Source organism: Geotrypetes seraphini, chromosome 8 (genome assembly GCF_902459505.1).
Source record: "Geotrypetes seraphini chromosome 8, aGeoSer1.1, whole genome shotgun sequence".
NCBI classification, from domain to species: domain Eukaryota; kingdom Metazoa; phylum Chordata; class Amphibia; order Gymnophiona; family Dermophiidae; genus Geotrypetes; species Geotrypetes seraphini.
The window spans coordinates 75212948-75227582 of record NC_047091.1 but is presented as its reverse complement, the minus strand read 5'-3'; positions in this window follow the sequence as shown (position 1 = coordinate 75227582).

Below are 14635 nucleotides of genomic sequence, written 5' to 3'. Positions count from 1 at the left end.
TTCTTTTAGTGAAGGCGATCAGTGACGATTTTGTAAACAACAGAACGAGAAACAAGAAAAAGTCGCATGAAACTCATCAATTGTGAATGTCCTGTTCTGCTAAATGTATACATGACATGACCATTTATTTTTTTCCTCAAAACAGGACTAGTACTAATTTTTAGTCCCACCCTAGCTCTGCCCCAGCCCCGCCCCCAATTTCTTCTATTCATTTTTCATGTACACACAATATCTTATTAATTCATAATGGTAACCATAAAATAAAAAACAAAACACAAAACACACTGTATGCAGAGAAAATGTTAATTATCATTTATATTCAGGGAGGTTTTCAAAGCGGTCAAGACAGATGACTTTAAAATATGCAATGTCACCTCAGTATCAACTATAGAAAAATAGATAAATATAGTGCAAAATATAGACAGCAGATATAGGTTTTCAAAACTGACACATTTTGATCACCAAATTGAAAATAAAATCATTTTTCCTACCTTTCTTGTCTGGTAAGTCCCTGGTTGAACTTCCTTCTGACTGTACATCCTTTCTTTCTCTCTCCCTGCCCCCCTTTCTTTCTTTCTCTCTCCCTGCTGGCACAGATTTCTCCAAGCCACCGCCACAGGAACAGGCCAGGTGCATGCAATGACTGCTCAAGCCTTCCCCCCTGATGTTGGAGAGGAAGTTCTGGGCCAGCCAGGCAGCAATTGGCTGGCTCAGAACTTCCTCTCTGACATCGGAAGGGGGGGGAGGCTTGTACAGTCACTGAACACACCTGATCTGTTCCTGCATCAGCATTGTACCAGGGCGATCGACTCGCATTGCCTTCATTTGGGGCACCCCTGCGCTAGGGAGAACACTGCAGTGGATTGCTCAAAAACGGGACATTTCGGTGTCTCAAAGCTGTGCTTCAGGACAACGGGACAAGCTAAGTAAAAACGGAATGGTCCCATTCAAAACGGGACGTATGGTCCGTTATGTATGCATCAATTGCAGTTTCCAATTCTTCAGCGATGACAGACAGGCATCTGGATTTTGCTTCATCGTGCATGTTTGTTCTCCCTTTCTTAAAACAACCAACACCATTTCCGCACATTTGCCTCATCCATTATACCTTCACCATACACTTCAATTAACTGTCGATGAATTTCAGCTGGGTGAATGTTCTTTGCATTTAAAAAATGAATCACCGATTGCACCTCACAATTGGAGGGATTGATGATAAACATGGTTAATATACCTCTGCAAAATTACATCTGATGCACTGAAAGGCAGGGTTACAGACAAATCTAGACATGTTCCCGACAATGTTCCAGTCCAAAGTGCCTACTTAGGCTGTTAATATACGCAAACGATTCATACTTTAAAAATGGTCCTCTTGTTTATATATCTAATATAACAAAAGACTAAGCCGCGCATGTGCACTCCCACCTGCGTGCGTCCGTTTTCCGTGAGATGTAGGGCACCTCAGGTAGGAGTGCGCATGCGTGTGAATCTCTCCTGCCAAGGCGAACAGTAGGAGCAGCTAAGTTTTTAAAGTCGTGAAAAGCCGTCGGCCATGAAGTATGCAGGCGGCATACTTCACAACCAACGGCTTTTCAAACTCCTCAGCACCGCCATTGCTAAACCTTTGAAAACCCTCCACCCCCACCAGCACTGCCGGCTGCGGTTAAGGTGAGAGAGAAAATAAGAAAAGGCATGATAAGTCTTTCATAAAAACTACAGAGAACTTAACCTCCAAAATGAAGGCGGAATCTATCTTGCTCAAGGCTTTACACAAGGTGAGATAGAATGGGTTAATGGGGCCTTTAGCCGAGATGCTAGGTAAGGTATTGCTGTTGGTCACAAGACAAAGGGAAAGAGTTACCAAATCCCTTACCAAGACAGAGGATGAGGTAGAGCAGTCCCATTTGGATATCCAGGCGGAAGAAGGCGATGTCGACCGCGGCGGCTGTTGGCGGCTGTAGGCTGCAGCGGCCGAGCATGGAGCTGGGCCGAAGTTTCTTTTTTTAACTTCAAAGATGCTGCAGCGGCTCCTCTCACGAGCTGCTCCTACGTCGGAGAAGGCGGCGATTGTGAGAGGAGCTGCTGGGAAGTTACACTGCTGGGGGCTCGGGCTGTTAGGTCCATGCAGGCTCCTCTCGCGGTAAATGGAGGGAGAGGGAATGCTGCGGCTGCTGGACAGGGAAGTAGGGAAGGAGATAGGAAGGAAGACACAGGGGCAGGGAGAGAGACAGAAAGACAGACAGACAAAGGGGGCCAGGGAGGGAGAGAGACAGAAAGAAAGACAGACATATATTCTACCACCAGCGGGAGGAAGGGAGACAGAAAGAAAAGAAGAAAGATACAGGGACAGGGAGAGACACAGAAAGAAAGACAGACAGACAGACAAAGGGGGCCAGGGAGAGAGACAGACAGAAAGAAAGACAGGACAGAGAGAGAGAGACGGAAATAAATACAGACAGACATATATTCTAGCACCCGTTAATGTAACGGGCTAAAATACTAGTATATATATATATATATATATATATATATATATGCACACACACTTCTCTGCGGATGCACCTCACCTGGATCTACAGTACCTCCATAATTCCGGTACTGATACCCCCAGCCTCAACCAATTTATTGTATGCACACTGCTCTGCAGATGTTCCTCACTCTTAACCGGCAGCACCTACTGTCATGGTATGCATAAAACTAAAAAGCAAAAAACATAAATAATAAACTTGTACAATATTAACCTTACTACAGGACCTCTTGCACCTGGGGCATTACTCTGTTTTCTTTCATACCCTTACTAGGGTGGTGTATTCATCATCAGTCCTTTTTGTATATCGTTTTCCTTTTTCTAATTTGGCTAAACCACCAACATGCCATCAACTTTTGCTAGCACTAAACTAATGAATGCGTGCGGTTTAAAACAAATAGTATGAAAATTTTGGCTACAGTGGTGCAATGTGAAGCACATATGAAGAGGAAGCAGCATGGCCCCTGACGAAACCAAGGAGTGAAACGGTTGAGTAACCGTCGGGCTAAAGTCAAGGGCTTCTTCTATTTTTTGGAAACACACATCATGTTGGTGGTTTAGCCAAATTAGAAAAAGGAAAACGATATGAAAAAGGACCGATGATGAATACGCCACCCTAGTAAGGGTATGAAAGAAAACAGTAATGCCCCGTGTGTATGAGGACCTCTATTAAAGTTAATATTGTACAAGTTTACTCTTTATGTTTTTTGCTATCAAGATTTTTTGAGTAACTTAAGATTTTCAACTTGACATTGGGAGACACTGACCTACAGTCAATGGCATAGTATAGAGAGGGGGTGGTCCAGCACCCTCCTCCTCTCCACCCACACTCCTTTCCCATCCCCCCACTACCACGCGCCCCTTCCCTTCCTCCGCACCTCTTTAACGTTCCCAGTGCAAGCAGGAACTCAACCTGTTGCTCGCGCTAGCATCAGCTCTTCCTCTGACATCACTTCCTGGACCCACGCCTAGGAGCGACATTAGAGGAAGAGCCAATGCTAGCGCGAGCAGCAGGTTGGGCTTTCTGCTCGCACTGGGAACATTAAAGAGATACGGAGGAAGGGAAGGGATACACGCACAGCAGGAGAGGACGGAGAAGGAGCGGATGGGGTGGGGGTGGAGAAGAGGGCAGGGGAGGGGTGCCACTGCCCTGGGCACCTCTCACCCTCGCTATGCCACTGCCTACAATAAAAAGTTGTCTACAAAATTGTTTCACCAAACGCACAGCTAAAACACCAGGCGTTAATCAATTTCCTTAATCTGAGGTTCTCTTTAGAAATTACAATTCAGAATTGCTAATGGCGGCCCACTTGATATCAGACCAGGATGGGATGAAGAGCTAGTGACCCTGAGAAGAGCATGCTCACACACAGCTCTGCCAGAGCACCTCGATTTTACCCTCAGCACCCCCTTTCTTCTCTATGCCCTTCTGCTGCAGTGGAATGGGTTGGGAGGCTCTCGTCCCCTGCACAGACTGTTCCCTTTCAGCCCAGGGCGCTTGATTCAGACCTTGAGAGTGAGAACAGACGGGCATCTCACTGCTAGGCTCGTTAGCAGACCCAGATGGAGCTGAGAACAAAATTTAAAAGGAAGAAAAAAAAAAAATCTTCAGAATGTGAGAAAATCTTTGCTCTTTCCCTCTGGAGACAAGAAGGAAGTTTAATTCTTGGCTTTCCTTCTCTGACAGCTTCAGATTAATAAATTACCATAGTTACTCCAAGCTGCCTGATGCAGATACGGGGGAATGAGTAAGACAGGAGAACATTTATCTGGTATCAATGTGTAGTGAGTCTGTAGCGCTCCACAACCATACTTTGTCCCCAGAATCATTATGTGGTATATTCACAGTGTTCCCAGGCTGTGCTCTGCCCTCAGAATCAATGTGGCTATAGCACCTCCAGAATCAGTGTATAATGATGTCTATAATGATTTTGGACCATGATGTGTTCCCAGAATTACTGTGTGATCACCAAAGCCCATTGTGGCCCAGGAGTACCGAAGACACACCATGCCATGATTCTGGGAACCCAATATGGCCTGGGGGTGCTGTAGATATACTTTGCCATGATTCCAGGGACACAGATGAGCTGGGAGTGCTAAAGAAACACCATGCCATGATTCTGGGAACATAGCATGACCCAGGGATGCAACTGATATGCCATGCAATGATTCTGGGGACACAGCCACAGTGTGCCTCGGAACCCTGGCTAACTTTATACATGTGAGGAAGGATATGGGCAAGTCCCCAGATTTTCTTCTGTAGCTTACACCAGATCTAAATGGATCTTCCAATGTTTGTAGGATAAATGGGCTGCTCTGTCTGCCTGTGATGCTTAGCAGAAGGTCTCAGCACACTTTTTATTTAATACAGCAGAAAAGGGGTGCAGCCATATCTTAGGTGGGTGGTCTTCCCATGCCATGGTTACCGTGGATGCAAGGAGGGAGGGTGATAAAGAAAAATTCAATAATGAGTGAACAGGGGGGGAGAGCACCGTATGAATGAAAGAATCTGAGATGATGGTGGGAGGGATAGCAGCATATGGGATGAGAGGGGTGGAAGGAGGGATGGATGAAGAGAACGGGAGAGCAGTATGGAGTGAGGGATGGATAGATGAGATGCCTTCTAGGGGGGAATTTTTTTGAGAACCCTAGCTTACCAGCCCCTCTCATTTTTAGACTTCCCTACAAAGTCAATGCTCTGCTTTCCCCCATCCCCCATGCTTATCCATGAAACTGCAGAGTTCTAACCCTCACTAAATGTCAGTATAATGATGTCAGGCGGGTCTCCAGCTATTGCAATTCTCAACAGCTGGCCGAACATCCTGTTCCCTCTGCTTTAATCCATCAGAAAGCCATCATTCACATCCTCTCTTCTTTGCGACCAGCTCTTACACTTGCCCTGAAGTTGGTGGCACTATTGGAGCTCTCTTGGTGAAAGAGTGGCAACAGCAGCTCTCAGATCCCTAGTGTCATGCTCAGAAAATTGGTCAACTGGTGCCATAATTTCAGAACTGAGTGATCCAGTCCTCATTTTATCTGTACAGATATGTACCATGTTTCCCTGAAAATAAGCCCTACCCCGAAAATAAGCCCTACCATGATTTTCAGAGTAGGTCTTAATATAAGCCCTACCCCAAAAATAAGCCCTAGTCCCTGCAGCGCTTCCCTCGCAGTGTTGGCAGCACTCTAAACAGGCTGCTTTGCGGCCTTCTCCCACCGGGGCATTCCCTCTGCCGCATCACTGATGATGTCATCAGCAATGTGGTACACGGAAGGCCCCGGCAGGAGAAGGCCATGAAGCAGTCTAGTGCTGTCAACACTGCTCTTTGCAGGGAGTTATGTAGGTCTTGTGGTCGGCGGGGTTTGGATGGGAGGGAGAGATGGAAGGATAGGAGGGTCAGTGGGGGGTTCAGCTGCATGGGGGGGGCTGCTCAAGGGTTCTGCATGGAAGGGAGGGGTAAAATCTGGGCAATTGTTCTGCTGCACAAGGGATGGGAGGAATAGAAAGATGCTGTGCACAGTGCAAGGGTTCTGCTGCACAGGGGGATGGGAGAGAGGGAGGGACAGTAAGATGCTGCAGAGGGGAGGCACAAGGGGATGGGTGAGAGGGGAGGAAAGATGCGCAAATGTAGGGGAGAGAAAGGAAAGAGGAAGAATTGAGGTGGAAGAGAGGAAGGGAGAGATGATCATTGTACATGAAAAAATAAGACCTACCCCAAAATAAGACCTAGGGCGTATTTTGGCCCAAAATTAATATAAGACACTTTTATTTTCGGGGAAATACAGTAGTCTTACTTTTCTGGAAATTAATAAAAACACCAACACCATAGTTCTGTGGATATAGTGGGGGTAAAATCAGAACTGGATTAGCCTATCCTGAGAGTCTGGAGCCAGTTGGCTACCCTACTGGGCAAGCACTGCACGCCACTCCTCCTACATTCTGTACAGTTCCCATCCCCATGTGTGTGTGCCTTTCAGCTAATTCCCTTCATATTCTATTTTAGCTCCAATCAATTAAGCGTAAAATAAGTGAGAGGGAGGAGTAATTACAAGGGCCAGTGACAGGAGAGACAGCGAGCAAGAAACAGGAGAGATAGCTCCTCCGCTTTCCAATAGACTGGATCAGAGAAATGTGCTGTTACACAGGGGGGAAGAGAGAAAGGGAGAAATCCAGAGGGAAATGGATAGATGGCATTTGTGACCCTCTCCCCTTTCTTCCAAAATCTCGAGTCCTTTACTTCCTCCCTACCGCAATGTCTTCTGTTCAAGGATAATGAGCAAAAATTAAATCTTTGGGGGGAGGGGATACTGATTGGGCTCTGGTTCTCAATCTCATTTCTGGATTGAGATCAGGGAAGGGGCAGGTTAGGATTGTATTAGCAAGGATGTTACAAGGCAAGTGAGAGGTGGATTAGCTCTGTGTGTGTGTACAGACAGGGGTATCCTAGTACTTTTAATAAGCAGATTGAGAATGGGGTGCATTGGAAGATCTTGAATGTGGGGGCTAGAGAGATCTTTTTCCCAAAAGTGTGACTATGGAAGGCAGTGCAGTGATGCATGTAAAATTCTGCCAGAGATTGAAGTTAAAGAGGGTTCCTGACCCATTCTCACCCCATGTGGAACAAAGGCATTGAGTAAAGCTGGGTTCAGTTCTGGTCTTGGCTTCAGGGGGGTCTCTGGACCAACAGAGCTGAGGAAGGCACAAAGATGGTGCTTGAAGAGCATCTAAAGCTAGGCCATCACTTGATAGCAATGCGTGCTGGCTAACTAAAGAGTTGCCCTGTTCTCTGGGTTATATTACAGGGAGTTTGGTGCAGTAATGAAATGTAGTGCTCTTTCTCAGTTTCATGAGCATGGCCAACCTGCCGTCTCCTTGCAGATGGGCCTATGAATAGTTCTGCCCCATTTTCTCTGACTCAGAATGGGTGTAAGAAGGAGGTACAGCCTCCATATCTCTTCCAGCTCCTTTCTGTTGCCAGTAAAGTGTAGTTACTTACCTGTAACGTAGGTTCTCCATGGACAGCAGGATAGTCAGCCACATATGGGTGTTGTCCCAACACCTCCCAATTTGCGGATAAGCTCTCCAATAGCTCAGAGAGATTTTTTTTTTCTCTGAGCACGTGCAGTGCCCGGGCCCCACTGGGCATGCCCGAGCACTACCCATTTCCCCCTGCTTCCCCCTAATCCTCAGGATATTCCTATCTGTGGCCGGCCGTACGGGGAGCTGGGTGGGTTGTGTGACTGATTATCCTGCTGTCCACGGAGAACCTACGTTACAGGTAAGTAACTACACTTTCTCCTAGGACAAGCAGGATGAGTCAGCCACATATGGGTGACTCCCTAGCCAAGGGATGTACCGATTGGACCTTCGCCCTAGCGCTTTGTGCATCCCTCGCCTGGCTGTGGAGGCCGAGCTGGGCAGGGTAATCAGGCGAAGCAGGTTAAGATGTGTAAACAAGGTTTTTGATAAAGTGCTGTGTTAACTGAGCAATAATACTCACAGAACAGTAAAACTGGTCAATAACAATCAATGAACAGTGAGAAACCAACTGGTCAACAGAGACAATTTGTAGTTGCATGTGACAATTCGTACTTGCATATTCAACATTCAGTCTAGACAGGTAGTACTGGTAGACCTACTTAATCAATATCTATAACACCCTACTTGATCAGTATTTGTCAAGGCTGTGCTAATGGTTGCTGTCCCTCCCGGGAGGGAAGGACCACTTGCAAGACTGTTCGGCCAAATGTATTTGGGGCGTGGAATGCTATGTCAAGGCAGTAGTGCTTGGTAAAGGTGTGCCTGGAGGACCAAGTGGCTGCATCACAGATGTCCTCTATTGGTGTGTGGTGTAGATGAGTCGGAGTGGTGGCGTATAAAAGTCCGTGGTTCCAACTTACAGACAGACCGTCTTGGCTGAGAAGGCGATGGGTCGGCCTCTTTGAGCAGAAGGTCATGCATTTTGAGTTCAGTTCTGTTGCAAACAGGTCGATGCTCGACGTGCCCCAGGTGCTGAAGATCTTCTTCGTCACCGCTGGGTTGAGAGACCACTCGTACGGATCCTGCTGGCAGCTGAGGCTATCTGCCAGGTTGTTGTGCCCCACCGGGAGGTAAGTTGCCTGGATGGGGCATTGATTGGAGTTGGCGAACTCCCATATGCGACACGCTTCCTGCAGATCGAGGCTGACTCTGTCCCTCCCTGCTTGTTGATATAGTACATGGCCACCTGGTTGTGTTTGGATGAGGACTGTCCTGCCTGTCACCCATTGTTTGAAGGTTTTGAGGGCATTCCCTATGGCCCTGAGCTCCAGTAGGTTGATATGGAGTGAGGACGCCTGGGCAGACCATGTGTCCCCTGTGCAAAGATGGAGAAGGTGTGCCCCCCTCCATGTTTGGAGGCATCCGTGGTGACCACCAACTGGTGAAGTGGTGGTCTGAATGGTTTCCCCTTCGCTAAGTTATCTCAGGCCATCTATCAGTGAAGCGTCTTGTGTATGGGTTGGCGAATGGGTATCTGGGTGGTCAGTGGGTGAGTATGCTGGTTCCAGTGACGTCTGAGGTAACATTGCAGGGGTCTCATGTGTAGTCTGGTGTGCTGTACAACAAAGACCGCAGCCGCCATGTGGCCCATGAGATGCAGGAGGGAGTGTGCTGACGATGAGCTGCTGGCAGAGATGTGCTGGGCCAGGGATGTCATGGCGTCGATCCGGCAGTCCGGTAGAAAGGCCTTGGTCCGTGTGGTGTTGATGACTGTCTCGAACGATATCCTCTGGTGGGTACCAGGTGGGATTTTTTTTTTTTTTTTTATGAGGCACCCCAGTTCTTAGAGGGTTATGGTGGTTGTCAGGGCCGGCTGTGCCTCCCTTGGAGATTGGGCCACTATCAGCCAGTCATCGAGATAAGGGAGGACACACACCCCCTGAAGGCGAAGATGTGCTGCTGCCATGGCCCAACACTTTGTGAACACTCTTGGAGCCGTTGAGGGTCCAAAGGGTAGGACCTTGTACTGGAAGTGTCTGTCTTGGCTTTTGAAACGACAATGCCTCCTGTGGGCTTGGTGCATGGGCTAGCCAACCTTCGGGCTGTACCAGGGGCAAGACTGTACCCAGACAGTGCATCTGGAATCATTCCTTGTGTATGCACCTGTTGAGCTTGCAAAGATACAGGATCGAGCGTTTGTCCTTGTCCATGGGGACGAGGAAGTTCCTGGAGTGCAAACCCCTTGGTGATCTCTGTTTGGCACCGCCTCTATTGATTCTGCCCGAAGCAGGTCCTCTCCTTGCTGCAGGAAAAATGGGGTCGTCAGATGGAGGGAGCCCTGCCCACTCGGGGAGGGGGGGGCGGGAGTGGAGATGAATTCGGTATCCCTGCTTGATGATGCTGAGGACCCGCTGGTCAGTGGTGATCCTGGGCCACGTATTCGCAGACAATCTGATCCTGCCATCCCCAGCCCCTGCTGGGCCGGAGGGTGGTCAAAGGTTTTGTTTTTGTTTTGGGGAGAGGGCTGCCCTTGGTTGCCCCTGTCCCTTGGGCGGCACTTGTTTGCGTAGCAGTTATTTTACTGTTGCGAGCCCTGGGGCACGGACTGTTGCCCAATGTGGTGTTCCGGGGAATCACTTGGGGGCGGTGAAGGACATGCGAGGTTGGTTCCTCTGGTGTCTTCATGGGTGTGCCCAGCATTCTAAGCCATTGGAAGAGAGGGTTTTGAGGATGGTGAAGTCATCTTTGGTGTCGTTGACTGTCTCCATAACCTTGTCACTGAACACGTTAACCTCTGTGCATGGTGCATTGCCAGAGCCTCCCATCATTGAGCGCCCGGGCACAAAGCTAGGCTAAGCGCTGGGCAGAGACGGCTGTTCCTCCAGTGCAGCTGAATGTTTCAAAGAATTCAAAGGCTGTCTTGGAGAGGTGCTTTCTGCATTCCTCTAAATTATGGAGGAAGAATGATAGAGACTCCTGGACCGGGGGCGAGGTGAAGTCCCTGTTTTGTTTTATTTTATTTATTTATTTATTTTCTATGGCCTTCTGATAAAGCAGCATCTGGAACTGGAGCGCAGCAATTCAAGCGCTCAGCATTGCAACCTCGAAGGTTTTTTTCCCCATGGAATCCAGGGTTTTTCAGGTTCTTCCTTGGCTGGGCGTTGGAGGGGGAGTTGTGTTGTCCTGTTTCTCTTGAGCACTGAGGCTACCGCAATGTCCTTGTGTGGCAGCTGCGGGTTGTCGAACCCCCGAGCTGGAAAGATCTGGTACTTCGCTTCCAGTCTCCTTGATGTTGGTTGCCCTGAGGAGGGAGTCTGCCAAATCAGTTCAGGAGGTTCTTGTGGACTGGAATCGCCACCGCCTGCCTGAAGTAGACCAGGCATTGTAGTAATCTGTCTTAGGTATTGGAGGTCCACACACGTGGATCTTGAGAAGGGCTGTGAGTTTCTGGAGGAACTTGGGGTAAGTCCTCGTTTGTTTGTTTTTGTTTGTTTGTTTGTTTTTTGTGGGTGGTGACTCGGGGTGTGGCTGAAGGCTGGTTTGCTGCTTGTTCCTCTGTTGCTTGGGTGCATGGTATGCCGCTGGAATGCGCCATGCTGTTGTACATGGCTTTCTCTAAAGGGGGACACTGGGGGGAGTGTTGCCCGCTAAGAGGAGCTGGGTCAGCAGGAGGATTAACTGCTGCTGCTGGTCCAATCCTGGTGGTTCGCAGGTTCATGTGCTGCTCCACTTGACCGGTTGGGTGGCTCCATGTCCCCTGCCGACATTCTCTGTCCTTCTTGAGAGGGAGGGGCGAGCCTGCAGAGAGGGGGCAGGATGCACCCCTTCATCTGTGCCAGTGCTCCTGGCTGCGTTTCCCGCTGTGCCTGGAGGCAGAGGAGGAGGAGTGTGTGGGCTTCTCCTGCTTTAATGTCTATTGTATATTAAACTGTACAGCGCTGCATATGTCTTTCAGCGCTATAGAACTAATAAAATAATAGCAGTGTCCCTCCTGCTGGCTGTGACCTGTGGAAAGCACTCTGTTCAAGCTGAGGAGTTTCAAACCCCCACCTTTGGGGAGGCGTGGTCTGCCATGCTGCATCACTGATGACATCAGCACCCACACTCTATGAAGAGTTCCCCGGGACTGCCCCTGTTGCCAGGGAGGAAGGGACAGTCTGTGCTGCGATTGGTTGCCAGCGATTTCCATCATGGCTGGTTGCTGAGGCAGGGAGGAGGGACACCCACTGCCCTGTACAAGCTGAACTCTGGAGCAGCATGTATCCTGCCGGTGAGAGAGGTCTGCAGGTCCCCCAGAGGGAAAGAAGCATGGGAGTTTCTTTCTCCTTATGTTCAGATTGGGAGGAGGGTGGGGCAGAGCCCTCGGGGCTGCGAGATTATCAGAAGTTTTCCCAAAAGCAAGCAGATAGGACTTACCTTTGGGGCTGGAGGAGGAACCCCGATCGGCTGCCTGCAGGGGCTGGTTGTACGTGGCAGCATGCAGGGACTCCGGGAGAGATTTCTCAGTCTGGAGGGCGAAAACCCCGATCTGCTGCCTGCAGGGGCTGGCTTTACGCGGCAGCATGCAGGGACTCCGGAAGAGATTTCTCGATCTGGAGGGCGAGACCCCTTTCGGCTGCCTGCAGGGGCTGGCTGTATGCGGCAGCATGCAGGAACTCCGGGAGAGATTTCTCTGCCGTGCCGAGTGCAGGAGGGGGGATTAGCTGAGCCAGGGCATCCTGGAGGCTCCTTACCACTGTATTTTGTGGATCCCCCGCTGCTGCATTCCGATGAGGATGGCTGCTGGAGGAAGATTCTCGGGCCTCACTTCTCTTCATGAAGTCTCTCAGTGCCCTCTTCCTTAGCTTGCGTGCACGTGGAGACAGGCGGGCACAGTGCAAGCAACCCTGATCCTCGTGCGCTGAACCCAGGCAGCGGACGCACAAATCATGAGGATCCAATGTACTCATCCTTTTTCTGCATCCCAGACATTTCTTTGATGTTTCTGGCATCTTCAAGATGGTAAATAGAAAAAGTCTTGATGGTAGAAAAGTTGTAATGGAGAGCTGTAGAAAATACGACCGATGGGAACGGGCGGAGACTAAAGACTGATGATTAGGGGGAAGCAGGGGGAAATGGGTAGTGCTTGGGTATGCCCAGTGGGGCCCGGGCACTGCACGTGCTCAGAGAAAAAAAAAAAATCTCTCTGAGCTATTAGAGAGCTTATCCGCAAATTGGGAGCTGTTGGGACAACACCCATATGTGGCCGACTCATCTTGCTTGTCCTAGGAGAATCCATGCTACAGGGCTGTCTTTAGACCTCTACTGCATGACTACTGCAACCTTTCCAGGCCCAGTAAGATGGGCTCTTATGTACCTTTCTAACTGTTCTTTGGGGTGGCAAGGTGCAGTCTATCCTTATATTCCCCACTTACATGTCAACGGTCCCTCTCTGCAGTGCCATTCTTGAAGGTGTGAATGAGGGTGACGTAGCCCTGCCTTGGCACTATAATTTCCTATCCACTTAGGGTTACCATAATGGCTCAAGAAAAAGGAGGATGGATTGAGACATTTGAGTTTTACTTCCATTGATGGAAGTAAAACCCAGATGTTTCAATCCGTCCTCCTTTTTCTGGAGCCATAAGGTAACCCTACACTTGTGGGCAGAACCACACTTGTTAAAGGTTTCGGGTCCCACTGTAGCTAATTCATCCCAGAACCTACCCCAAGGTCATCCCTGCCTGCCTAGGAGGGAGACATGGAGTGGGACCTCCCAGATGTATAGGCCTATTATATACAGTCCACCAACACTACAAACCAACATTTCCTTCGATAGCTAATGGAGATTTCTTATTCCCCTTCAGTGATTCCTTCCTTCCCACTAACAGCAAAAAGGTTATAGGTTGAACCTTATTTAAATTTTCTGAACAATTGGGGTGTCTGTTATTCAGAGAGCACCAGTGCTTTAAAAAAAAACAACAACCCCTATAAGTAGGGTTACGATAAGGCTCCAGAAAAAAGAGGACGAATTGAGACATCCAGGTTTTACTTCCATTGGGGTCTGGAACATAAGAACATAAGAAGTTGCCCCCGCTGAGTCAGACCAGAGGTCCATCTTGCTCAGTGGTCCGCTCCCGCGGCGGCCCATCAAGCCTAGTGCCTGAACAGTGATCCCTGATTAATTTTAAAACTTACCTCTAATCCCATCCCTATAATCTACCTCTACTCTTATCTGTACCCCTCAATCCCTTTGTCTTCCAAGTACCTATCCAAAGCTTCTTTGAACCCCTGTAGCGTGCTCCTGTTTATCACATCCTCCGGTAGCGCGTTCCATGTATCCACCACCCTCTGTGTGAAAAAGAACTTCCTAGCGTTTGTTCTAAACTTCTCCCCTTTCAATTTCTCTGAGTGCCCCCTTGTACTTGTTGATCCCCTTAATTTGAAAAATCTGTCCCTGTCTATTTTTTCTATGCCCTTCATGATCTTGAAGGTTTCTATCATGTCTCCTCTAAGTCTCCGCTTTTCCAGGGAGAAAAGCCCTAGCCTTTTCAGTCTGTCAGTATATGAGAGGTCCTCCATACCTTTTATTAGCTTAGTTGCTCTTCTTTGAACTCTCTCAAGTACCTCCATGTCCTTCTTGAGGTACGGCGACCAGAATTGATTTGATAGTCTAGCAACCCTACTCAATCTGTCCTCTTTTTTCTGGAGCCATATAGCAACCCTACCTATAAGCAGACTGATGTGAAGAGCAGGGGAAGTATTTATTTCTAGTGTAGCATAATAAGAAGCATCTTCTGCTCTGCATATTTTAGACGTTACCCCTTCTTCTCAGGCCAAATCCCAGCTCTGTTGCCACATCTCTCAGGGGAGGCAGCCCACCAGGGGTGCATTTGGAACTCAAATTTAGCAGAAGAATAAACACTCTTGTAAAGATATCGGCTTCCCACATTTCAGTTAAAACCCTGCACAGAGAAAATCCTTCAGATATGTATATGGACAGACAGACATTCATAGGCATTTTGTGATGAAACCTTTCTGGAACAAAATCATAGGTATTATGAGAGAAGAAGCCAGAAGGCCAAATGTAATGATATCATTATTTTTAACTTCAGGATAATGCTATGCTGATGGGGGGAGGGGAAGGGGGG